The following is a 27,005-nucleotide window of genomic DNA, read 5'->3' as shown; positions in this document are numbered from 1 at the left end:
TAAGGAAGACAGTGCTGCTCAACAATATGACATGGGGTAAAGTTGTACACTCAGACCCAGACATATCGAACTCGAAGCAGATCACGAAATAGTTCCAATATACTGATCATTCAATATCTTCAACCTACACACTAGAATGCATCACACCCACGCAAGTTACGCACTTCTCGCAGCAATGTGTTGCCCACAGGCATGCTGGCAGAGCACTGCTCTTAGGAACTATACTCCATTTCATACATAGCAAGCAAAGCTGCCAAAGCTAGCACGTCTGTTCATGCAGGCAAAGTCCATGCCCAAAAAGTAGCTTGCCCTACAACCAAAGTGAACGCAAGCATATTTTGTTGCAACAGATCTCAAGTGCCGTGAATGGCGATATTCTGGACTTCCATTTTACCTCTTTCTCACATTTTCTTCCTCCAACTCATCGAGAGGTACGAATGCCTTTGGCAGTCTGATACGCGGATGGTAGCGCGAATAGCTCTTACTCTATCCATGCCTATAAAGTAGTTCACACACAGTGAAAATTATAGCCTGAGGCAAGGGCGTCCGCAGAATTTTTTGCAGGGGGGGGCCCCATTGGTTGTTGGCGCCGGAGGGGGGGGGGGTATATTCGTAGCAAAAATGCGCTATTTGCGGCGTAAATTTATTTATTCATATATAAATAAAAAGTAAGTAAAATGCACGCATGAAAGAAAAATTACAAACAGCAAATTAAAGCGCGGCTAGGAGAGATACGTTAGATTTTATCAACGAAGTAACAATTAAAATTAATAATAAATGCAAAAAGACACTATCACTTCGTGGAGAAGCGTGTTCAGTCTTGCTGCATACGGGATCTCGACACACCCGGATTGATGACCAGCACACAGCACAATATGTTCACAAACACGCAACTACAGTCACTCAGTCAGTCTTCCTTGAACAGCAACTGTAGGCGCCTCGGATTTTTCTGGGCGAATTGCGTAATTACACGGGTGATAAATTCATTTCTGTGCTTCATTACAAGCTCTCGGTGCACATTCATATTGATTGGAAAAACGGTTGAACGCGTACGTTGAAAACAAAAGATGACTAAATATACAACGAAAACTTATTTGCAAGATAAATGCACGCTCGCAGCTTCATACACCTCGCTCCATCTTGCTCGCGTATCCGCACAGTCGAGCAACCGCACACACACTGCTCAGTCGGCTCGCCGCTCGTCGTTTTCTCGTCCGCAATATCCCCGAATGCGCACTTTGGGGGTGAAAAGAACGCCGCGCGACTTCCGAGGGGAAGGGACACTCGCCACTCCGGTCGGAAAATTTGTTTTGTGTGTTTTTATGGGGTTCAGAGCCCCAAAACGACTCAGGCTATGAGGGACGGAGTAGTACTGAGTTCCGGATAATGTCGACCACCTGGGTCTCTTTACCACGCACTGACATCGCACAGTACATGGGCGCTGTTGTGATTTGAGGCCCAGCCAGAGGTGACAGGCGAGTCAGGCAGGCGCCATCGGGCTGCGTTGACCAAAGGCGCTGGTTTTCGGAGAAGGCGCAAGGAACGCTGGTGTGGGGGCGCCTCTGGAGACTGCGTCGCCGTGAACAAAAGCAGCTAATCCCCTTTGCCGAAGATTCTGAAAGCGGCGCTTCTACCGAACTGCGATCGGAGGAGACAGCGAGCGGCGGCGGCGCCAACTGATCGCCTGCTTTCCCCTGAGCAGCCCGACAAAGCGGGGGTGGACACGGCTGATTTGTCCTTCCCTCCTGAAGAATTCATGGGTGGCCGGCGTACGAACGTATCCTGATTATAGCGAGCGACGAAGGCGAAAACAAGATGCCCTGTGCACTGTCTGGCTCCGTGTCGCTATCTCTTTAGAGATCAAAGAAACAGACACCCATATCAAGACGGCTCGAAACACATGCTCGCCGGTGCCGCTGTATGTCTGCAACAGGTCGCCCTTCAACACAGCTAACGATGCGTCGTTTGAAAACGGCGTAAAGACGCGCGCCCGGACGCGGCATTTCGCAGATGTGACCCAAAGTGTGGAAGCGGGGCTGCTTTTACCCTTTTGGCTGAGCGCACCACCGCCCCTGGCGTGCGGCCATCACTCACGGTTCGAGTGAGTGATTTTCCAGGGGGGTGCAGCCGCCCCCCCTTGCCCCCCCCTCCGGACGCCCATGGCCTGAGGGTCCAAAGTGCCTTACCACTGCGATTGTAATTTTTAGTGCTACCATTTCGTTTTTTGCCGCTCTTTGTTTTCGTCCAAACACGCAAGGCTTCAAGAAGCACAAATGATACACACCGGAATAATACGCTTTCACGAACACATTACTTCGGCAGCCGTGGCAGCGTTGTCAGCCGCTATGTATGAAACGGAGTAAAGCCAGTGCCTATCAGAAGATGTCTAGCCGTGTTGCTAGTATGCTATAAATAAAGTAACCACACTTTAAAATTACATTGCAGTTTTTTTATGCGACACCTTTTACAGCAAAGCACGCCGGACGCGGGCCGCCGCTAGTGTTTAGTTAGGTTGGCTTCACCGCACGACAGCGATGCGGCGTGGATAATGAGATCGAAGGACACCATCAAGCACGCCCTACGTTCACCCAATCGCTCGTTTTCACAGCGCTAACGCGGCCAGCAGGTGCCCAAGGCCGCGCAGCCTACCCGTCTCCGCGCGTGAAAAGTGATCGAAGAGCGTCAGGGGAAGCACGAGTGGCAGGGGCGCGGCACGGAGTTCGATCATGTCGAACTGTAGTTCGATATAGTGCGAGGCTTTCCTTTACATTTACGCAGTTTTCAAGGGGGGTAATCTGCGAGTCGGATACAGCCAATAATTCAAAATATCTGAGTTCGACATATCCCAGCTCGACTGCACTACTGGTGGGATACAACTGAACAAGACTAAGCTGCAAATGTCCCTCAGAAGAGGCCCTCCAGCCAATAGCGTCGACTGTTTCTGCTGACGTCGTGGATAATCCCCTGGAACCTGCTAGCGTGACATCGCAGGGCGTTGCAGATGAAAGGGGATTAGCCACTGCTGAATGGAATTACCCGCGGCGTCATGAAAATCGGTTGCAGGGCCTCCTCTGAGGGGCATATCTGCCCGTTCGTTTTGAGCTGCATCCGACTATCGCGTGTTGCGCAGATAAATGCATGCCGTAGAATGCTTCCAGCTAAACGGGCCCATTGTTCGAGCCCAAATTTCGCACAGAAATCGCATTTGGTCAGCAGAATGGTTTCATGCTACACTTGTTTGGGTTACTTGCCTGAATCGATCAAAAGTAGCATATTCGCATCGTCTGCGGCGGCAGCGAAGGAAATCACGCCGTTCTGTCAGCGAACGCACCGGTGGCGCCATCTCGTTTGGTGGCCGTGAAGATTCAGCAAAGAAGGGAGGCTCGGAAGGTTTGAAGACGCTCTTTGAACTGGTTTTTTACTGGTAACAGAAAACTTAGTTTGCTGAAAACTTATTCAGGCTAAACGAAGTTTTCTGTGACCATCAGAAAACCATTTGAAAGAGCGTCTTCAACACCCCCCCCCCCCCCCGACTACTCCTCCTTTGCTGAATCTTCACGGTCAACAAACGAGATGGCGCCACCAGTGCGATCGCTGACAAACAGCTTGATGTTTTTCGCCGTCGCCGCAAACGATGCGAATATACGACTTTTTCTCGACCGATTCAGGCAAGTAACCCAAACAAATGTAGCATGAAACAATTCTGCCGACCAAATGCCAATTCTGTGCGAATTTTGAGCTCGAACAATGCGCCCGTTTAGCTGGGAGAAGCATTCTACGGCGTGCGTTTATTTGAGCAACGCGCATGGTAAGACTTTTAAATGAATGCTGGGACAAGGCTTGTGCTGATAGTTCATTAAACATACAAAAGGTCAAATAGGGAAATAAACAAGCTCTTTTCTAATTATCTCCTATCATTTACGAGAGGCACAAATGCCCGAATACCACCTCCAATGTGTATGAAAAGGACTTTTAGTGGTGACTTTCATGAATAACTTTAAAGAATGCAGCGCTTTGTCAAACCTTGCTGCAGTCAAACCCCGATATATCGAAGACAGATATAAAGAATCAACCTATTCTAAAGCCTTCTTGTAAAATGCAGACGATTTTATAACAAGCACAGTTTGATGCAAAACGGATTACAGTTGAACATTGTTATAAGGATGATCAAGGAGCCCCGCTATTTCTTCGTTATAGCCAATCCCTCGTTACAGCCGTAGTCCACCTAAGGTGCACCTGTCTCGTTCCAACTCGTTTATCTACCGCCGCGCTAGCAGAGTCATGCAGACCGAGGAAAACATACCTGGCGTATATCCAGTGTTTGCTGGCGTCGTTGCGGCCACTGTACTAAACTTGCGCGTCCAAACAGCTTGCTTCCCAGCAATGTACCTCCTCACAAACTCCCAAAAAGAATAGAATGTCCAGGTCCCATGGTGACAGACAAGCACTGTTTTTCAGTAATCTTACCGGGATATAAATTGACAAACAAAACCATGTTAAGGCCCAGCAATGTTAAAGAAACGTCGCTCTGGGATTGAATGTTGAGAGTAAATATTCCAATAAAAAAAGAACAGCTTGTATTAGTCCCAAAAAGGTGATGCACGGGCACGTACGGTAAGTATGCAAACGTTCGGTGACGCGTGTGCCACAAAAGAAGCCTCATTGTGGCCGACATTTGCATGAGTTCGGTTAAACCTTCATATTTAGTGCTTAATTAGATTCAATATCTACAAAATAAAATTGGCACAATTATTTTCGTTTACTGCTAACTAAACGTACATAATGAGTTAAATTTATATTCACAACTTTAAACAGAGCGGTATAAAAGGTTTTGGTGAGCGCCGTTGTGCTAGAGCACTATTGTGCTATAGTTGCGCTTTGCATGCGTATGTGTGTATGCATGTGCACTTCTCCTTCGGGCGTTTGTGCGCGATGTGCACTGTTTTTAGCTATCAGGCCGCACCAGCACTGCAAGTGCTGCTTTTTTTTAACGTTTCCCAAGGTATGTATATATTATCTTGCAAGAGTGTTGCGAACGTGACATCCTCGAGGCGGCGCTCGACGCAGCTCGCCGGTAGAGTTCCTGTATATATGCTCCCGCAGGGAGCATATATACAGGTTTGGTAGCATATATAGGAACTCTACTCGCCGGTAGGGTGCCTCGATGCGCGCGCATCGAGGCACCCTACTCGCCGGGGTTGATCTTGGCGCGAAGTGGCATTCAGGCGCCAATTCTGGAATTACTTCCCACGGTCGATGCGAGACTCATATGTTCCATCATAGTTTTCTGTGAGGTGGTATGATTTTCAGCTCGTGCTTTAGACTTATGTCAAATTCCTGGCTTTCAAGATACGGCGAGCTGGGATTGCCGCGCGGCTGTTGCGTTTGACGACAAAGCACAGTTATCGTTCAAACAACAGTACTTTTACAGCTAGTACGCGCTCTAGTTTGGTAACTGTTCGCGTTGTTGATGTCGAGTTGTAGTCTCGGTCGGCGTTCTTCTTAATCATTTCGATCTGTGAATCATGCCAGATTTCTGGCTTTCGCATTACGCTGACCGCGGGCTTTTGGGGATGTATTCAATCGTCAAACGAAAGTATACATTAATGTAAATATCAGCTTTACTTACATTGGCCTTATGCGGCCATAGAGAATGGGTAGAAGGGCTGGCGTTGAATTAAAACTATATTCACTTTTTCTTATCAGTCGGGCATACACCACACATTGGCAGATTTACACCCATCGAGTACAAAAGCGAGGCGTGCGGTCGTTTCACGAACCCCTGTTTCGAAAAACAAATTTCTTGGGCGCGGAAAAGACCAGGTAGAAAGAGAAATCATAGAGGCATATCATATCAGACTAGCAGACAGTCAACGTGTCAGCTAGCATATACAGTGCTGCATGATAATGAAATAGCATTTATGGAAAACAGATTGATTTCCTCGAGACGAATTGCAGGACCTTGCTTTGCACGAGAAAGGATTCTGAGCTCGCCTTTTTACCGCGGGAACTCGATCGATCTAGTTCAATAAAACTTGTTGCTGGGCTAGTTGGTGACACGTACTTGCATAAAAAGGTAGCGCAAATAAAAAGAACACAGGAGGAAGACACGACAAACACACGACAAGTCACGTTTGTCGTGTCTTCCTCCTGTGTTCGTCTTTTTTGCGCTACCTTTTTATTCTAGTCTATCGATCTACACACTCCAAGAAACTTGGAATTAATGTCCTGTGCGGCGGATTAAACGTCCCAGCTCCCGCATTTTTTTTAGCTGACCTCCGAGAGCAGGAGTAGAACGTGTGGAGTGCCTTTCAGACAGTCGCGTGGCGGCTTGCTGCTCTGCCATAGGCGGAGTTACACATACTCCGCCTATGGCAGAGCAGAGTGATCGGCGAAAGCAGAAAGTCCACGCGTATTTTATTTCCGTGTGGCTAATTTGCGGCTATATGTCACCTGCCACTAAAACCATTTATTCCGGAAACCTAAAAAACAATAAAAGCTAAAGCGAAGCCGCCACGCGACTCGCTGAGAGGCACCCCGCGCGGTGCTTCACTCCTGCTCTAGGAGGTCCATTAAAAAAAGGCGGGCGCCGGGACGTTTAATCCGATTTAACCGGGAAATCGGCCGCACAGGACAATAATTCGGAATTTCTAAGAATGCTCGGAGCCCGTAGATCGAGTTCCTGCGATAAAAAGGCGAATTCAGAATCCTCTGTTGTGTTGAGTTTTTTTTTCAGTAAAGTATCAGTTGAAGTGTAGCACTCGTCCTGTCGTGATTATTTAGTATCTTAGTCCCCCTCTTGTTCGTGCTGGGAAATTATTCTGGAATGTATCAACACATATCGCTTTTGTATCAACAAGAACCCTTGTTTCGCTAAATTTATTTACTTATTTATTTTCAAATACTGCAAGCAGCAGTGCTTAAGCAGGAGAGGGTAACAAGTGTGTTGACAATGAGTGCAAAAAAGAATTGGCATCGGTAGTCAACAACCGACGGTAGCAGACCATGCACTCTTCAATTGTAAGCGGAAAATAATTTTTAGGACTGCTTAGTCCTCGCAAATTACGGGCAAATAACATATTCGAGCGGTTAATTGTGACCTGTGTTGTGCACGGGAAATATAAGTTTTGAGCTGCAAGCCACTCCTTTTGTGATAGATTAAATGAAGCAATTTTAGTAACGCAATACTTCGGCGTACACGAAGGGGCTCTGAATTCAGTAGCTGCAGCAGATCGGTAACAGAAGAGAAGGATCGGTAGTCTGATACAATAATTCTGGCAGCAAGCCTTCGAATTCGTTACCATTGTGCAAAGTCTAACACAGTGTCGGTCCCACACTGCGGAAGCATACTCAAGGACTGGGCGAACTACAGTGCAGTATGCCTCCAGTTTGTCTGACGATGATTTCTTTAATTTCCTGCGCAGAAAGCACAGTTTGTTAAATGCCGTTGTGCAGATGTTTTTCAAACGTTTATCCATTTTAGATCGCTTGTGATAGTTAGTCCTAGATATTTGTCGGACGTGACTGACTGCCCAGAGGGCCACCGTCGCCGACGAAAGTCCAGCGGTTATCCCGCTTTGGACTTTCGGATGTCCGTCGGAAGTCCCATTCTTTGCCCAACGTCAACCCCCGGACGTTAGTCAGATCATCCGGTGCAAAACTGCGGACCATGTGTAAATTCACCCGACGGACGCCCGAACGCGGACATACGGAAACTTCTCAGACTATCACAGGGTAGCATGCATATCCAGGTTATTCAAGCGGTTTGCGCTTGATTTTAGCCGCAGGACTTCGGCAGGCCACTGTTTCCATAAAGAACAAAAATAACTAGCAATCGGAGCAAAAAATAATAATTGCACGAGAAATTAAGCTGCTTCCGAAGCGAAAACCACGACACACAGTAGACACATGCCGCAAATTACATAATCACAGCAAACACAGTCACGGTGGTATGTCCATGTACAGATGTGAGCACGTTTGTCTAAAATTCTTGAGCCGCGAAGCGGTGCACTTGTGGTAATCCGCCTCGCATTATGGAGGTGCTGGGTTCGATCCCCAGTGCCGCCGGGTACCCACCAGTTTTCTAATTGGTATAAGATTTCTCCCGGCCTCGTGCTCGGCTTTTCTGGTGGGAAATGCTTGGGAAAAGGGTTGGACCAAACCATTGCGTTGACAGGCCAGTAATTCGTTCCGCCGTCAAACAAACCTAAATCTGCCTCGTGCGGCCAATATCCTCTTGTGGCCATGGGCGTCCGGAAGGGGGGGCAAGGGGGGCGGTTGCCCCCCCTTGGAATTACGGATATTATTTATGCACTAGTAGAAAACAACTACATAGCTGCCGCCTCCCCCATAACCGGCCATCGCGTGCACCCCCCTGGAAAAAGTTCTGCGGACGCCCTTGCTTGTGGCCCTTTTCTGGTTCACAGTTGTGGGATTTGAAGGCGCGGGCTCCTTTCCCAAGCCATGCAACCACGAGAAGCTGAGCACCAGGCCAGGAAATAGCATGCACCCATTCCAGGAAACCGGTGGGTAACCGGCGGCAGTGGGAGTCGAACCCACCACCTCCCGAAGTAGAAGGATTGCGGGCTTTTCTTGAACAGAGGATGTCTTGCGCGCTGATTGGTGGCCTGCAGGCCCTTTTCGAGTGGTGGTATGGCGTGCTCCGGCTGAATATGGCAGAGGCAGGGCTGGCCCTGTCTCAGCCTCACTGCATGTTACCTGGGCAGGTGTGCCCACGCAGCACATCAGCGAAGTTTGTATGGGATGTGAAATATAATATGCTCTGTGTCATTGCCTAACGCTTTCTTGCTTCTTTAAATGATATTTCCTTTGTGTTTATGCTAAATATTTCCTTTTCTTCTAGAGAAGACACGACCTTAATAAGCGGCGTAGTCACCTTCGCAGCCTGCGCAGCGAGGCACAGCATCGCAATAATCGGACTGGTGATTGTTTCAGGCACATATGGCACAGGTGTCGCGGCCAAACCTCTGGCATTTCAAGCAGCGTCTAGGGGTAGCTATATGTGGCCGAACGGAGATTTTTACGCACCCTAACACGATTGACTCCGAGAGGGTGAAGGCGGCAAAGGTAAGGACCAGCAGTACCGTCGGAATTTCTTTTCCCTTGCCGATTTTATTTTTATGTACGTTAGTCACTTCTGATCACCGCCTTTCAAGACTTTCAAGAATTTCTTCCTCTGTTAGGCGTAGAAAGGCATTGTCGGAGATGACGCCGTGTTCAGCGACCTGTGTGGTGCCACGGAGACAGGAATATCACCAAGGTTTCAATGTTTGCAAGCAGTGATACTTGATTTATATCGAGCAGTTCGAGCAAGATGTCGCCACTAGGCAATTTGGTCACCTTGTACTTACGGCCCAAGGAATTTGTGAGAACTTTTGACACTAAAAACGAGGATACTCATCAAGCCGGCTTTTGGTTCTGTTCATGAACGAAGTTGTAGCATGCGAAAGCTGTTTTATTTTTGTTGAAGAATTGAGAGGCCATTTCGGTCCCACCTCTGAAAAGAAGGCGATCATTTGAAAGCAAGGACGCAGCGATAAAAACGTGTGTTCTTCGGCCATGGTGCCAGCCAGCCGCCATGGAGCCCAGCTGGGGGATGTGACAGGAACATAAAAACAAGTCCTGCACACACCAGCTGTGCACCACTGCTATACCCAAATGTGGGGCAACTCAGTGTAGTTACACCACACAAGGTTAACCCCAGCCGCAAGGAAAAAAGAAAACACCAAGAAGAGAGGAGATGACAGGAAAGTTGTAAGAAAGGAATAGGAAAGTAAAAGATAAATAGGGAGGACAGGAAGAGGTGACTTCCGATTTTCCCCGTCGGGTCAGACCGGAGGTGCCGTCTACGGTCGCTTCCACCAAGGGGCCTTAAAGGTTCCAACACTCGGCATCGGCTCAACCAGAAGGATCCCCTTTTCTTCAGACATGGCGCTGCCACGCAAGGCTAAGCGTGAGTGCTCGTTTCCGTGGTGGTCCACTGCTCAACAACATCCCCCGCGGGGATTTCTCCACATCGCCTCAAGTGATGAATGCCCTCACAATACAGAGACACTTCCTGGTGCGGCTGGAATACTGCCACCCCTTCTTTGACAGAATCAGCAGGTTACGAAACAGCAAGTAACCATCGCAGAGCAAAGTCTAAACTGTTGGGTGGGTGGTTAAGCTTTATCCCTGTTAGCACCATCTGTCTTGCGAGAAGAATATCAGGGATTTTATTTCCAGCTCGAGTGTTGCAGTAGGTTTCCTCCAAAACAGTGAAACGCGGTTCTTGGGCTCGATTCTGCAAGTACGCCCGGAGGGCGCCATGCGTCGTATCCTTAAATCACGTCTACGGTATCATTTTTGCGGCACATATGAAACTAGAGCATATGGGCCTCGGGAAGCAGCTCGGAATGAGGTAAGAGCACCTTGTCCTCTCTTAGTACGAGTATGCTCTGGGATACAGTTGAAATGAAGCTTATTGACAATGAAGAATTCTCTTCTTGAGGGATGAACTGTCTGCAATTCGAGTCGTAGAGCTAAGAGCGTCCTTTGTATACCTTTAAGTGAATCGCCATCACCACTGTAATGCGAATGCTATGCCCAAAACTCATCTTCCTCGATGCCGCTGCGGTACCTTTGTACATGGAGAGCAACTCCGCCTTTCGCAGTTCATCTTGAATGAAACTGGATCCATAAGCAGCCTTGCACGACCATTCGAGTAGGCTGCGGCCTAAGTGCTGCTTGCACAATACGGGGAATCGCTGTCCTTAAGAGAACGTATTCAACACCCTCCCCCCCCCCCTCTTCCATGGAATTGTGATAAGGGCCTAACGGGAAGTCGTGCGGGAGTCGCAGCCAGTAATGGACCAGAACGCGCACCGCTTTATCCAGTTTAGTAACTTGGCAAACACTGCACCGAGAACAAGTCGACGGTGAGGATGCGGCAGAAGATAAAAACGTAAAACAAAGAAACGGTTTTTGTGGCTTTAAATGGGCTTTAGAGATGCGACCAAGCAGAATCTTCTCCTCTTGAACCGTCGGTGAGGTGAAGTAGACCTTGTAGTGAGAAGGTCACCCCAAGGTATAGCCATTCATCTTCAGAGCGTATTGCCGGAATCTCCTTCCCCTGGATCGAAAACAGGGTGTTGGATCAGTCTTAGAAAGGTTTCTTGCGCGTATATCCAAGAATGCTTAAGGTGGTGCTTTTGTGAAAGTTGGTTTGAAGACCTCTTGGCGCAAGGAAGATGCCACAACTAGGAGGTTTAATTTCAAGCTCGCGTCTCGTCGCTGCCAGGATAATGACGTCCGCAAACTCCATCGCTTCTACACAAAAGTTGCCAGTCTTGAAGGACAGCTTCAATGGGCATTATCATTATGACAGCCATTCATTGAGCACTAAGTTAAACAAAAGGGGTGACAAGAGGCCACCCTGTCGAACTCCGCGAGCCGGGTGAAACATTCTTGTAGAGCCTTGACAAGTTAACTCTGTGTTGGCTCTCTGGTTGACCCTCTGGATACATTTTACTAAATCGTCCACAAACTTTTTGCTCCGGAGGCAATTCAAGATTTCCTCCCATTTAAATCTGTCCAGTGTTCTGGTGACATCAAGAGAGGACATAAATAAACGTCTATAGTGTCGGCGGGCCTCATGGATCGTTGTGGCCAGTAGGTATAGTTCTCAGCGCATCTATCTGTAGACAGGAAAGTGCATTGCCGCAAGACGAAATCCACCAGACGTTGAAGGCTGATAGGCAGAACTTTATGAATTATTCTTACGAAAACCATTCAAATGATGATAGGGCAGGACTTCTTAGGTTTCATCGCCGTAGGTTTCTTTGGAATAAACATTTTCCTTGCTCCTTGTAAGCAAGTTGGAAGATGTTTTGTCGTCATCGAGATGGTAAACGAAACTAGAAGGACCGGAAAGGACGCCTAAGCCTAACCTAACCTTTAAGAGTGAATTCAGCTGGCCCCACAGTACTTAAAACAGGTAAGGCCGTAAATACGGACAACCTGAGGCCCATATCACTGACCTCATGTGCGGGAAAGCTTATGGAGACGATGGTTCGGGATCGCCTCTCTCCATACCTGGAGAGTAAGGGCTTCTTTGCAGTCGCCATGTTCGGGTTTCGCCCCCACATGTCTGCACAGGATGTCGTTCTCCAGCTGCACAGGGATATAATACGACCCACAACTATGCAACACAATGACAAAGCCATCCTCGCCCTTGATCTGAAAGGGGCTTTCGACAATGTTAAACACGGAAACATCCTGGCCAACTGGAGTTCTACCGATGTGGGGCTAGGGCCTACGCGTATGTAAGAGATTTCTTGACTAATCGCCAGGCCTTTCTTCGGATTGAGGGCGAGGAATACGGCCCTTACATGATGGAAACACGGGGTACCCCTCAGGGAGCGGTGTTATCACCGCTCCTGTTCAACATAGCTATGATGCGCCTCCCAAGCCAACTGGCCCGGGTGGAAGGCATTCAACACGCGTTATATGCAGATGACATTACAATTTGGACCACTGAGGGGAGCCTTGGGGACATGGAGGCCCGCCTTCAGCAGGCCGCTTCCATAGTCGATGCGTATGCTATTGACTGTGGGCTCCAATGTGCTCCAGCGAAATCAGAGCTTTTGCATGTCAGAGCGAACCCAAAGGATAGGACAGCAATTCACATTTCTCTGTCAGGAGGTCCTATTAGAGAGGTGGAGGAGCTCCGTATTCTGGGCCTTTTCATTCACCACAGACTCAGACCGGACTCCACCATTCTGAAACTCAAGAGAGTAGGCGAACAGGTAGGGCGCATGATACGCCGCGTTTCCAACAAGCGGGGCGGTCGCGTTTCCAACAAGCGGGGCGGTCGCGTTTCCAACAAGCGGGGCGGTCTGCGGGGCAGGGACGCGCTTCGGCTCGTCTATGCCTTCGTGACTAGCCGGATCCTTTACGCCGTGCCATATCTCCGCACTACTAAGCAAGACGAGGCGCGAATAGACGCCATCATCCGCAAGGCAACTAAGCGAGCCCTGGATCTCCCGGTGGCTACCTCTAATGCCAAACTCAAGGCATTGGGGGTGCTAAACTCCTACCAGGAGCTGCGGGAGGCCCACCTCGTGAACCAATACACGCGGCTCATGCAGACGGCCCCTGGGCGCCGCGTGCTAAACCGCTTACACATCCAACACGACTGCACTCCAGAGGAGGCGGAGCGTATCCCAGTACTGTGGCGCCATATGCTCTGGGTCTCCCGGCTCCCCCGTAACATGGACATCGACATGCACGTAAACAGGCGACAAGCGCGGGCTCGGGCTCTTGAGAGACAACACGGCTCCCGACCCGGTGTATATTATGTAGACGTAGCAGGGCCATCGCCCACGGGATTTTACACGGCCGCTGTCGTTCACCAGGAAATGCACGTTGATGGACTCTTTTCGAGCCCCGAATTCAATGCGAGCCGAGGAAGTAGCGATAGCGCTTGCTGCCGCCCACGCCAATTCGAGAATCATCATTACGGACTCCCGAAAAGCATGTGATCATTACTTGGCAGGGGAGATCTCCCCCTTAGCTGCTTGTATTCTAAGACGGACTGCCACTGATCCAACACCCGAAAGAATCATTTGGGCTCCTGGCCACCAGGGCTTACGAGTAAATGAGGCCGCTGACGCGGCTGCCCGAGCGCTTACTCACCGGGCTCCTCATCCCAGCTCTTCTGGCTCGGAGACTAACCAGCCGCTGCTGCGATTCAGGGAAATTATAACGCATTATAGCGACATCCACCACCTTTTCCCGGCCCCTGCAAAGGGGCTGAGTAAGACGGAGGAGCGAACTTTAAGGCGCCTGCAGACAGGTACTCTACTCTGTCCTGCAATCTTAAAGCATTACGATCCTAACACGGATGGGCGATGCCCGCACTGTGGAGAGACCTGTGATATCTTCCACATGGTGTGGGCATGTACTCAAAATCCCCACCTCCCCCCTTCCCCTACCCCTTCCAGAGAGGCATGGGAGACTGCCCTCCTCAACTGCTCCTCGCTTGAGTCCCAAAGGGCTCTGGTGAAACGGGCGAGAGACGGGGCATTGTCATGCGGTGTCCCGGACTAGGGACGCCGACCATGTAGCGGGGCCACTCTGTGGCTCCCAAACTCTATTTCAGTAATTAAAAGTTTTCACCACCACCACCACAGTACTTAGGCTTGCCGAGCCTTTTTAATTTCCTTGCATGTCGTTGGTAACAGAGTAATTTCGGTGGACCCTACTTATAGCCATGAAAAGTAAATCACCAGAGCGAAGCAGCCGTTGTCAAGACCAAACTCCATGCATTAAGTAATGATGAAGGACACTTCAAGGCCACCTCGCATTTGCCATCCAGAATTTCTCTAGCACACTTGCCTTGATTTTTGAGAAAGGCAATTTGCGTTCTCGGGCAGTTGATGCGTCTTCGCTTCAGAAATCCTAGAGCCTTCTTTTCCATTCCTGGGCCTCTTTCTACAAAGTGCGCGATCCTGAACAGCATCACCGCAGTAGTAGTGATTTCTGATGAAGTTGTTCAATATCCTCACAGATCCGTAAACGTTCCCCTATTTTCCAAAGCGTCACTGCTTCGAAAAACTTAGTCAAGAGTTGACGACTAATTTTTCTAGCTTGTTACGGCATTGTTCGCAAGCACTATACTCATTAGGAACCGATTCTGCCTCCAACAGTAGGGGTGAAACGATCCCCGACAAAGTGGCGGTCACTACATCAGGCTGTGTTACAAGCATCCTGACCAACATCCTGTAGTTTTTGTCGCGACAATGAGATTTAACAGTAAAAGATCCTGTCTTTAAATACAGCTTGTAGCCGCACATTCACGCTTCTAGTATCGGCCTGAATCGTTAGGACCACCGCTTTAACTGCAGGAGGAGTCGTCTCTACCTACCACCTTGGTTCTATTCTGCTAATTACGTACCTTATCTGCATAGTAGTATGTGAAGTGTTCGCGTCGTCCGTGCTGAAACTAACACTTCTGCCGAGAACTTCCCACGGTGTTTATCCTCGCTCACTTATGTAATGTCGCCGTTATTGAGGCATAGGTGTCTCCAGTAACTGTATTGTACGGCGTGAATTCTAGTAATAAATTTCCTCCCGCCTCCAAAAATCATTTGCCATGATCCACCGCTACACAAGAAATTTCTTCGCATTGAGTGACGTCTTGAGCTTCCAATGCACGCACTCTTGCTTTGTCCTCAGATCGTAGTGGTAGTACATCCACGCTTCATCACACGTAACAATTCAAGAATGGAAGTCTTTTGTATTTTTTTCAAATAAGAGTTCTCTTGGCTATATTGCTTTGGACATGTATTAAGCATGAATGTTTTTAGCAGCTGTTCTCGAAATATTAAGGTTAACTTTCCATTCGAATGTCAAACACTTGGCTGAGCGCAAAAGGCACCAAAACAACGTGAGCGGCAGTGCATCATGCTGCCCTCCGAAGGCTTTGGAATCCAGCGAAGATCGGGTTAGCGGTGGCTACGCCTTGCGTGCCGTGTGCTACCGCGAATCCATGGCTGTCATGCCACCACACCTGCTGGTAATGTTTGTGAGCCCCCCATCTTGAGGCCAGTCATTAGAATTTCCTTGGTATTAAATGGTGTAGAGCAACCCTCCCCCCCCCCCCCCGGATTTATACCTAAAAAACTCGGCTTGCTGTGACCAAGCGAGCGAAACAGAAGCTTCACCATGCGTGGCCAATGGGGCCCCTTGACGGCACTGCAAGCCTTCGCTAAGGTGTGTCCACGATGTCCAAAAGGAAAATGTGTATATGTTGATGCACATGCTCAGAGCGGTAGTGCAGGGGCAAACAATGAAGTTGTTGTAGTACGTGGTATAGCGAAATAAAACCGCATTTGTAAACAAACATGGTAACAATAAAAGCGATAAAATAGATGACAAAGAATGGACCCAAAACACAGATCAACTGAGAAACTTAACACTTGTCTCCCAGTGCCTGAGCCGAACAGCCCCCTCTCAGGCCACCATCTGGCGGCGAAAGCTACGCAGGACTATGATGTTGTCGAGTAGATATTTGACAGATTGCCATTCTATTTAGACTGTGCCAGTCCGAGCACCTGGGTGCGTTCATGGTACAGCTAGGGAGCATGCCACGAGCCCCTAATGCCATCCACATAACCGAACGGTCTAGCCCGGGAGCAGGACTTTAAGCGGCTCATATCTGGCATGTTTATGGGCACCCATTTTGATCAAACTAGCTTGGCTGGTATCCCAGGTGACAGCAAAATCAGCGATATGCACTTCACTTCCATCCACCGCAAACAATGTCCGGCCCCAGCCGCGTACCAGAAAGCGCAACGAGTAGCTTCTCACGAGTGACTGCGAGGAAATTGTGCCGTTCCTGTGGGGCAAGTGCATAGATCTGCACTCCAGAAGGATATTGTATGAGGGTTCAGGAGCATGCTGACATCTACGGCACAATCGATCACCTGGTAGTCAGATGTCTGGGCGGGGTATATGTTCGTTCGCATTCGAAAGGATTTAATGCGATCTCCATCTCTCATTAACGTGGAATCGCGGAAGAGCTACACATTTGCCGTGAACCGAGTTTTGTGTGCCAACAGGTCCTTGTTGTTGTAGGATCCCTGTAGCCTCTTCCACCAACGCCGAAATCCACGTTTCATTCCCGCTGAAACCTCCTCTTTTACCTGTGAGCCTTCAGGAACCTCAAAGCGTTGGGCTTTGCGTTTTTTGCATTTGTCTAACACAAGGCTGAAGAACAACTTCGTCCCCCAGCCGAACGCCTTCAACTGCATGGTTTGTGCACCTGTATGCAGCTGGATAAGGTCTAGGCCGCCACACCGTACAGGCATCCATAGATGGGCGTTCGGTAAGCTTAGATTTAGATGCAACGCCTTCATAGTCAGCCCCATTTTCGTTCTACAGTCTGCTTGCCTCGGCTTTGGCGTTCAGGCAATTCATGCTGCATACAGAAAGGCCGGAATTACAAGCTGCCTCCACCAGTAGAGTTTCTTGAAGGGTTTGAGAGATGCTTTTCCAATGAGGTCAAGGAGCTGCATGCTCTTATTCCCCATCACCTGGGAGCCTTGCCGACAAAAAAAAAATTAAATCCCAAGTAGCTTATGGAAGCGCCTCTTGGGATAGAGAGGATGCGTTCTCTACCTACTGTATTAGAAGGAAGGTCATAGTTTAAGATTTTTATATAATGGACGACTTTCCAACCAAAGTACTGAGCCTTCGTAGTATTCAATTCTAGTTTCATGTTCAGCAGGTAGGTGTCTGTCTTGTTTAGAAGTTCCTTTAGCCCTTCAAAGGTGTCTGATACTAGGAGGAGGGCATCAGCAAAATCAACGGATGAAAGGGATGCGCCTCCTAAGGAGATTCCAGATTTCAAGCCATTGCGCTCAGTCAAGAGCGGCTCGAGAACCCATTTGAAGAGAAAAGCCGAGAGTGGGCCACCCTACTTTATCCTCCTCCTGACCGGCACCCGAACACCACCCGTTCAGCGATTAGAACAGTAGGTGGTCGTTTAGTGCAGGTACATCTCTTAATTTTGTGATGCATCGGTGTGGTACACCTCAACCCTCTTAATTGCTGAGTAGGGTGGGGCAGGAAAGAAACAGAGCACAGATGACATCTCACAATCGGTTTCACATCAACAAGAATATTAAAAAAACACAGTTGTTTACCTATGGCATATGCACCCTTCAGTTACACAATAACAGGGTCAGAGCGTAACAGAACTTAGGAGAAAAAAGTGCTAAAATTATTTGAGAACAAAGTTTCTCACATGTAGGCCAATTGATGATGGAAGCCCACAGATGATTTCCTATGGCAGCCTGTTCCACTCATAGACTGGTGTGGAAGAAGAAAGTGCACTTAAACATCCTTGTCCTGAAATTGCATTCATGGACCTTTAATAATAATAACAAAAATGAATGGTCCGCATATGTAGTACATAAGTTAGGTTTTTTAAATCCCTTTCTTAATCGATACCGCAAGCGCATTAAGCGCATATATTTTTCTACTTATTTTGAGCATAGGCGACGAAAGATTTTTAAGAATATGGGATCCTGTGGGAAGTGTTGCAGGTAACATGTGCTTGTGTGCGTTCAAGCTTTTAATGTTTGACTTAGTTGAAGGGTCCCAGGCAAAGCAAGAATACTTGAGAATGGGACTCACACTTTACAGGTATATACTGTTTCCCTTAGATTCTACAGATGTTTACTGTATAAACGCGTGCAAGTTCCATACTTTTTTTCCAGATTCGAGGGCCAATGTTCGAGTTGCGGCCTATGCACGCGATGTGGAAAAAAATTTTAAAGTAAAAACACCAATCAGCGAATGAGCGGCATTTATTCTACGTTCAGACGCTACTCGTGAAGTCTTCCAACCCCGAGCTGGTGCTGTACTCTGGTGCACGCTCATCCCACAAGAAGTCGCGCAGCATGTCCGCTGTGAACACGTAGCCGTTGTTCCGCACTTCCATCGCATAGCAGAGCAGCTCTTCTTGCGGTTCGAGAAACTTGCACGCCTTGCCTCAGAAAGCGCGCTTACTGCAGCTTGTGTTCCTCAATGCATCCTTGCATTGCACCATCGCCGGACGCACTTCTCGGCCACGTCAAATTTAATGCCCGCTGCACATTCCCAGCCGTGTAGCTATTGAGGTGCTTGCCCATCGTGCTGAAATTGCAACACTCGGCGGCAGCACACGAAAACCACAGCTACGGTGAACCAACACGCTACCACAACTATACCGTGTCTTTGGTGGCCACAAAAACTGGAGCTGGTGATACTATACCGATATGGATAGCGGGAGCTGATGGTGGAGAAAAAAGTTGCTGATGATGATGATGAGCCGCGGCCCCGGACGCCATCCGTGGGCGGCACCTGGAAGCTTCTGTGCGCGTGCGTGGCCTCAGCGATCAAGCGCGCCGTTACTCGCAGCCGGAGCTGATCGCGGAGGCCACGGCGCGTGCATTTAGAAGGCTACTCCCGACAGGGTAGTGGAAAGTGCGGGTGTGGCCCTTACAAGAATATTTCTTTTTTTTTTCATATATTTCCTTCGGGGAAACAGGGTGCGGGCCTTGCACGCGTTTCTACGGTAATGTTTCTATTAGACTGACTTACTCGAAATTTCATCTGAGGAAGTTTAACATGCGAGTAACCTTCAACATCACGCGAGTAACATAAGCATTCCAGAACACATAAGTTGCCAGAGAAGGCAGCTTTTAAACATTTTTACTTTAGGTTTGGTTTTGGTTTATGGGGTTTAACGTCCCAAAGCGACACAGGTTATGAGAGACACATATTTACTTTATTCCAGTTGATAAGCAAGTTCCAACGTGTGATATGGAAGTATATCTCACAAGCTTCGTTGCAGCAAAAATAATCAGCAGTGTAATGTAGACTTGCAATTCGTCAATAATGTGAAACTGTTTAAGGAGGGAACTCTGAGAATTGTAAGATTTTCCAGTCAGCCGCCTCTTGTTTAAATTGCCTTGGGTTATTTGTACTTGAATTCATTTTTCCTATATTTTTCAAAGCAATAGGAAAGTGGTCACTGTTATATAGATGACAGCACACTCTGTGGTTGCCAAGAGAGATGGAGAGTCGATAGCAAGGTCTACCTATTGCCGTGTATGAGTTGTGTGCCATGCTAAAGTATGTTGCATGTTTTTATTAATTATGCAGGATCGAGAGGACAACAGAAATCTTTCGATTAGCGCACCACTGGTATCAGTTCTTGTGCATCCCCCTAGTGGATGATGTGCATTAAAGTCTCCAACTAGCAAGAACGATTCTGGAAGCTGGTCAATGAGTTTTCAAACTCCTCGCTAGATAGGCGCTGATCAGGTGGGATATAAAGACGGCATGCTGTTTTCCCAAAAATTAGGCTCGTATTGCCACCGCCTCTAAATCGGTAACCAGCGAAAGGCTTTGATAGGCAGTTTGTTTCTGGGCCACAGTGGCAACGCCCTCCGATGAGTGGGCACTGCCTTGTATGTCCTTCCGGAAAACAACGTAAATTTTCAGGAAATTTGTGTGCCTTGCGTTTAAGTGTGTTTCGTCTAGGCAAAGTATGTTTGGTTGGTACTGTGCAAGTATTAAGGCGAAAGCCTTTAATGTCTCATCGTTGTAAGCAGCAGTTGTCGACAGAAATGTCACGCTTTTCAGTTGGTCCAAACGGTCGTGACGTCACAGTGCGCGAATTTCAAACGGGGCCAATTGTACTTTGGCTAGTAACCAGGCAACCAATTGAAGGGACCGTATAGTGATGCTCTAAGTGGGACTGAGCTTAGTTAATTGCTTAATTACTCAATTAGCCTAACTAACTTCTCTAGTCAGGCCATATAAATAAATAAAACCGAATAAGAAATTGGTCGAGCTCGGGAATCTAACCCCGGTCTTCGGAGTGTGAGACGAGCATGCTATCCACTCCGCCATGCCAGGTCGATGATTTGGGAAGAACAAAGGTGCGTCTAGTGAATACGGTGTCTTCGCTCACTCCTATCCTCCTCCTTTCCCTTCCGGTGAGGTTTAGGTGTCCACCAAGATATGAGAGACAGATACATTTCATTTCCTCAAAAACCAATTTACCGACGAGGCATAGAACCGAATGAGCGATGGCGTTCTATGGACTCCTGGAAGCGTTGCAAGACGCTGTCGCGTTCCACTCTTAGAGGCCAAGCTTAACATCTTAACCGCACATCAGTGACCGCACTTTAGGTCAAAAAAGTGCCCCCCTGAAATTTGACGGGTGTCCACCAAGATATGTGAGACAGTTACTGCGCCATTTCCTTTCCTCAAAAGCGTTCAAAGGGCAAGGCATCGTGGTACGGTGGTGGTGTTCCATGGACTCCCTGGCAGCGCTACAACACGCTGTCGCGTTCCACTCCTAAAGGCGAAGCTTAAGCAGTTAATTAGTATTCAGGCACAAATCAGTAATTAACCATTTAGTGATTTGTCGTCAATTAGCAATTAGTTCTCAATTACATGTGACGCCACCAGTGCCACAGAAGCAGTCGAAGTGGTGCCGAAAACGCTTTCGCCTCTACGCACTTTAGACAGTCAAAGTGCCCCCTGAATTTTTTCGTATGTGCCATCCAGGCTCTTAAGCAGCCCTCGGCAGTTCCGCTGGATGATGCCCTCCACAGTCATAGTAGTTCATGAGTGTGATAACGTGATAACATGCCGATATGGCTATTCTGTGTAGCGTGCTGCTGCCACGTGCCGAAAGATCACCGGGTGTGTTATCGTGTTTGATCATGTGACGTTCGACGCCCTTTCCCACTCGACTATACATGTAACCTGTTCTTGTCCGCTGTTTTTCAATAAACGTTTGCCTCCGGCTGTGATGCGTGCTATTACAATGGCGACGAGGCACGGTCTAACCCTGCGGGGGGAGGACAGACGTTGTTGGCGAAATGGCTTTCGGCAGTCGCATCGGCGAGTTTAATCTAAATGGCAATTCTTCATGGGAAGAATACGTGGAGCGCATCGAGTTGTGCTGCGCAGCGAACAAGCTAACGAGTGACGCCGACAAGAGGGCAGCTTTACTGAGCTGTTGTGGAGAGGCTGCGTACTCCCTGATAGCAACCCTCGTGAAACCTCAACGACCGCCAAGTGCCGAGTACCAAGTCATCGCCGACGCCGTGAAGGACCACGTCAATCCGAAGCCTTCAGAGTTGTACTCGAGGTACGTTTTTTCGAAGCGAGACCAGCAGTACGACGAATCTGTAGCTAACTATGTCACATCCTTACGTAAGCTAGCTGAGAACTGCGGCTTTGTCGACAAACAGCTGCCCTTGGATGTAATGCTGCGTGACCGCATGGTATTCGGAATGAGGGACAGTGTTGTTCAGCAACGGCTGCTGACAGAAAAAAACTTGACTTTCAAGAGTGCTTACGAGCTCGCAGTGACCGCGGAAATAGCCGCTAAAGGGCAACGCGTAATGAGCCAGCATAAGCAGGAAGGTGTAGACCTGACAGCAAAAGTGAGCACGACCCCTAAAAACGAACAGGCGGAAGAGAACCGCGTCGGAGCGTCGAGTGAAGTTCGGGATGAAAGGTGTTCCTGATGTGGCGGCAAGCACGAAGCGTATCGCTGCAAGTTCAAGAACGCCACGTGTTTCAGCTGCTCTAAAAAGGGGCATCTAGCCAAGGCATGTCGCAGAAAGAAAATGCAAGTGCAGCATCAGCTGGATGCTGAATCCACGCCGGCGCAGATTGAGTACGACGCTTTACTCTCCATCAGTCAAGTAACGAACTGTCCCAAATTTGTTGTCACCGTCGGCATTGGTGGTCAGAACGTACAAATGGAAGTAGACTCCGGAGGAGCTAGGTCAATCACCAGCCGCGAGGAATATCAAAAACTGCGAATTGCTAAAAGTATTGACCTGGAAGAATCAGATGCGCAACTCTTCACATGGACGAAAGAAGGCCTTGACATTGTGGGGAAAGCCATGGTTCCCGTAGAATTCAAAGGGCGAAGTTGCGAGCTGCCGCTACTGGTAGTTAGAAATGACGGCAGCACACTTCTAGGCCGTGACTGGTTCAAGGCGTTGAACAACCAGCTTACAGGTCTTCACGCCGTGAGCAACAGGCAAGAAACTATCCTTTCAAAGTATGCAGAAATTTTTAGCGAGTCATTTCCAGGCGCTACGCTGCCGCCGATTCACATTGAACTCAAACAGGACGCTCAGCCAAGGTTTCTGCAATGTCGAAGCATTCCGTTCGCGCTCAAGGAAGATGTCATAGCTGAGTTGGACAGATTGGAGAGACAAGGAATTCTGTAGGCAACGCAGTATTCAGAATGGGCTAAACCTATCGTCGTCGTTCGAAAAAAGAATGGATCGCTCAGAATCTGCGGTGACTACTGAAGCACAGTCAACCAAGCGTTGAGGAGGAACTGCTATCCTTTGCCTACGAGCCAAGAATTATTCGCAAAGTTGGGTAAAGACCGCGTTTTTTCGAAGCTGGAGTTGACGCAGGCGTACCAACAACTGGTAGTTGATGATGCCACAGCGCAGGTTCTGACGATAAACACCATAAAAGGGTTGTACAATGTGCGACGTTTGCCATACGGCGTGTCGGTAGCTTCCGGGCTGTTCCAACGCGTAATGGATACAGTTCTCGCAGGTCTACCGCAAGTAGCTGTGTACCTGGACGACATTCTGGTGGCCAGCGAAACAAAAGAGGAGCACAGCCGAGTGCTCGCCGAGGTCTGTGAACGAATTGCAAGAACGGGACTGCGGGTCCAGTCAGTAAAGTGCGAGTTTTTTAAGGAAAGCCTGGAATTCTTAGGCCAGGATAGACTCGCGTGGTATCTACCCATCGAAAGCCAAGATAGAAGCGATTCGTCAAGTGCCTGTACCGAAAACCAAGAAAGAGCTGCAAGCATTTCTCGGTATGGTAAACTTTTACAATCGGCTCTTGAAAGGCCGCCCCGAGGTCGCAGAAGTTCTGTATCGTCTACTGGAGACTAACGTCGCGTGGTTGTGGCGTGAAGAACACCAGGAAGCGTTCGAAAGCCTGAAGCAGCTTGTAACGTCCGAGTCGCTGCTGGTGCATTTTGATCCCAGCGCGCCTTTAGTTCTGTCATGCGATGCTTCACCGGTGGTAGTAGGAGCAGTCCTAGCGCACCGCGACCCTCAAGGACGAGAGAGACCCATCGCGTATGCGTCAAGAACGTTGAGGCCGAACGGAACTATGCCCAGATAGATCGAGAGGCTTTAGCCATAGTTTTTGGCGTTCGTCATTTTCATCAGTATCTTTGTGGAAGAAAGTTCTTCATTCTCACAGATCACAAACCGCTACTCGGCATATTTCGACAAGAAAAGCAAATTCCAGCTGTATTATCACCACGCATGCTCCGTTGGACGTTAATGCTGTCGGCGTATGATTACAACCTCGACGATCATGCAAATGCTGACTGCTTAAGCAGATTACCCGCAAAGGAGACGCGAGGTGAACCCGAAGCTCCGGGCGATGTTCTCCTGCTAGAGGCAATGGAGTATCCCCCAGTAACTGCACAACAAGTGGCATCCTCGACCAGGCAAGACCCTCAATTACTTCAAGTTAAGGCGTGGATTATCGACGGCTGGCCCAAGCACAGTGTGCCATCAGAATATTCCGCCTACCACGCGAGACGATATGAGCTATCCGTCGACCGCGACTGCGTCCTTTTGGGAAACCGAGTAGTGCTTCCGGAACGACTACGGAAGCGAATTCTTGGCATGTTACATGCAAATCATCCTGGAATCACTGCTATGAAAGCCCTCGCGAGGTCATAGTTTGGTGGCCAAGAATTGACGCGCAGACTGAAGATTTCGTCCGGCAGTGCAAGCCATGTCAAGAGAACAGGCAAAGTGATCCGAAGACACCTACACATTTCTGGACGAAACCCGAAAGACCTTGGAGCAGGGTACATATCGATTTTGCGGGGCCAGTCGAAGGTGTTTGCTTTCTTGTGGCAGTGGATGCGTTTTCGAACTGGGCTGAGATCGAGATAATGCCATCCCTTCAGTCCTTTTCAGTGATCGCAAAGTTGCGTAGAATGTTCGCATCGCACGGTCTACCAGATCTGATAGTGTCTGACAATGGGACTGCTTTTTCAAGCAAGGAATTTCAGGAATTCCTAAGGCTAAACGGTATCCAGTTTATGTACACAGCGCCGTATCATCCTTCAAACAATGGAAGAGCAGAACGGATGGTTCGCGAGCTCAAGTGTGCACTGAAGAAGCAAAGGCAAGGCACAGTGGCGTGTAAAGTTTCTCGGTTCTTGTTCAAGCAGCATTCCACTCCTCATTCTCAGACCGGAAAGGCACCAGCAGAGCTCATGTTGGGACGGAACTTCCGCTCTGCCCTGTCAAGACTGCACCCCGACATGGAAAGCGCGGATTTGTGTCAACGTGTGCCGTCAAAGGTTTTCGAGTGTGGGGATGCTGTGTACGTGAGAAATTTCAGCCGAGGGCCTACATGGCTAGCTGCTCGGGTTACGGGTGTTACGCCGTCTGGGTCACGTCATGTACGAAGTTCAGACGTCTGAAGGAAATGTGCATAGACGTCATAGGGACCATCTGCGAAAGGCATGGGTGTCGGAACAGGCAACTCCAGCAAGTGGAACCGGTGATTTCTTCAGATTCCTAGCGACTCCAAGCGCAGAACCAGAACTACTCAACGCTGAGGCACCACTGGGTCTTAGACTGTCTACGCGTGATCGACGACCTGTGCAGCGCTACGGTTTTGACTGAGGGGGAAGGGGTGTGATAACGTGATAACATGCCGATATGGCTATTCTGTGTAGCGTGCTGGTGCCACGTGCCGAAAGATCACCGGGTGTGTTACCGTGTTTGATCACGTGACGTTCGACGCCCTTTCCCACTCGGCTATATATGTAACCTGTTCTTGTCCGCTGTTTTTCAATAAACGTTTGCCTCCGGCTGTGATGCGTGCAATGCGAACATTACAATGAGGAAGAGAAAAAGGGGGGGGGGGGGGTACGATTCAGACATCACCGCCTTTAAGAGGTGGCTTAGAGTATGCTTTTTTGCTTCAGGTGGTCCAGAAGACTCCGCCTCTCTTTGGATAACTCCCTGAACGTCTCTTACGCTGAGGAGTTTGACGTTGCATCCATCGCCTCTTTGTTGGATAGTCTGTGCTGTCGCAGAGTGCTGTGAGAAGTTGACCTCTTGGACGTTGAGGATTGGTGCAGCCGGTGGCTGCTTGGTGGAGTGCCTATAGGCGCGCTACGTCAGCATAGGATCATAGAGAAAGATTCATAAAGAGCCGACACTCCCATAGGGCCCAGCGGCACAATTTACTGTACCGCACCAGGCGGCTGGGTGAGAGGCTTCCTGTTTTGGTTCCATGCGCGCGCAGTTTGTATGCTAGCATGCGCTAAGACCTGCAGCGCCCTCATGGCCCAATATTTCCGGTCAGTATGGTCTCCTAGAGTTATCTATTTACTTTCGGTCCAGAAAGTGAAAAAAATACGTTCCGGGCGCTCTTGACCGGCCATCAGCGCAGCTCCGCCACGGCCTTCGTCAAACAGTGCCAATCCAGAAAAGACACCAGCTGCTTTGGGAAATGAAAACTCATTTTGCTGCTTATAAGCACAAAACCGGTACAGTAGGTGCCGTCATTTGGTACATCGCTAAGCTCATTCTATGCTTCTTGTGCGTCTATTGTTACTGCAACACGGCTGACAGCAGTGGCTGTCATTGCCACCATGCGCCGTCAGCTGAAAAATGTAAATTACTAGCAGGTGTCATTCTCATAAACCTTACTCAAAACCTGTGCGAACAGGCGAAACGCGTGAAAGCGGCAAAATTATGAACAAGGAACACATGCTTCTACGAACTTCGCAGGCGGAAAAGCCATGCACCACATACGATACTACAAGATATCTTCCAATACTTTACAAACATTTCTTCCTTCCTCAACGTTAATCTCTGCCCCCAAAAAGCTGCAAGTTCCATTCAAAGGCCAACTGTGCGTTTTGTTTGACAAATGTTTGGCACCGTGACGGCTACAACACGGGCTCCCAACCAGTCGCTCACATTGTATTGGAGCACTGAGAACAAATGCGCGGGGGCGGTGTGTCAGAGGCGTAGAAGATAATTTTCGGCACACCAGCTCCTTGTTTTCATACGGGTTTTGCCTTTAATTCTCCCCTGGCCGTTTAGAAAAGCGCACTCCTGTGTTGTCACTATACGCGGGTGCAATGTGGGTTTTCACTGGAACACACGACGGAGTGTTGCAACGCACCCCCAGTAGCACAAGGTGGCGGCCCCATGCGGGTCCGACATGGGCAATGAGGGCTGGTGGCTGCCCGCAATAAACCCACATGGGTCCCCCGTGGGTGCAGTGCTGGCACAAAACGCTGGGGCTGCCCACTGCGTGCCCGAATGGGACCCTCGTCGTCTAGGCATGGGCTTAAACAGACTGGGCAGCCCACCTAGGTCCCACCGCAGATACACGCG

General features: G+C 49.0%; 1 protein-coding gene across 2 annotated transcripts in view; it reads right to left on the bottom strand.

The window, feature by feature from the left end:
* The window catches only part of LOC149355890 (uncharacterized), a 123,603-nt gene that overhangs the window by 28,752 nt on the left and 67,846 nt on the right, over positions 1-27,005 (bottom strand). The gene's annotated exons all lie outside the window — the stretch shown is intronic.

This window comes from Amblyomma mixtum, chromosome 3, assembly GCF_055824585.1.
Source record: "Amblyomma mixtum isolate Tamu chromosome 3, ASM5582458v1, whole genome shotgun sequence".
In the NCBI taxonomy this organism is placed as follows: domain Eukaryota; kingdom Metazoa; phylum Arthropoda; class Arachnida; order Ixodida; family Ixodidae; genus Amblyomma; species Amblyomma mixtum.
This window is presented reverse-complemented; position numbering and strand designations above follow the sequence as displayed.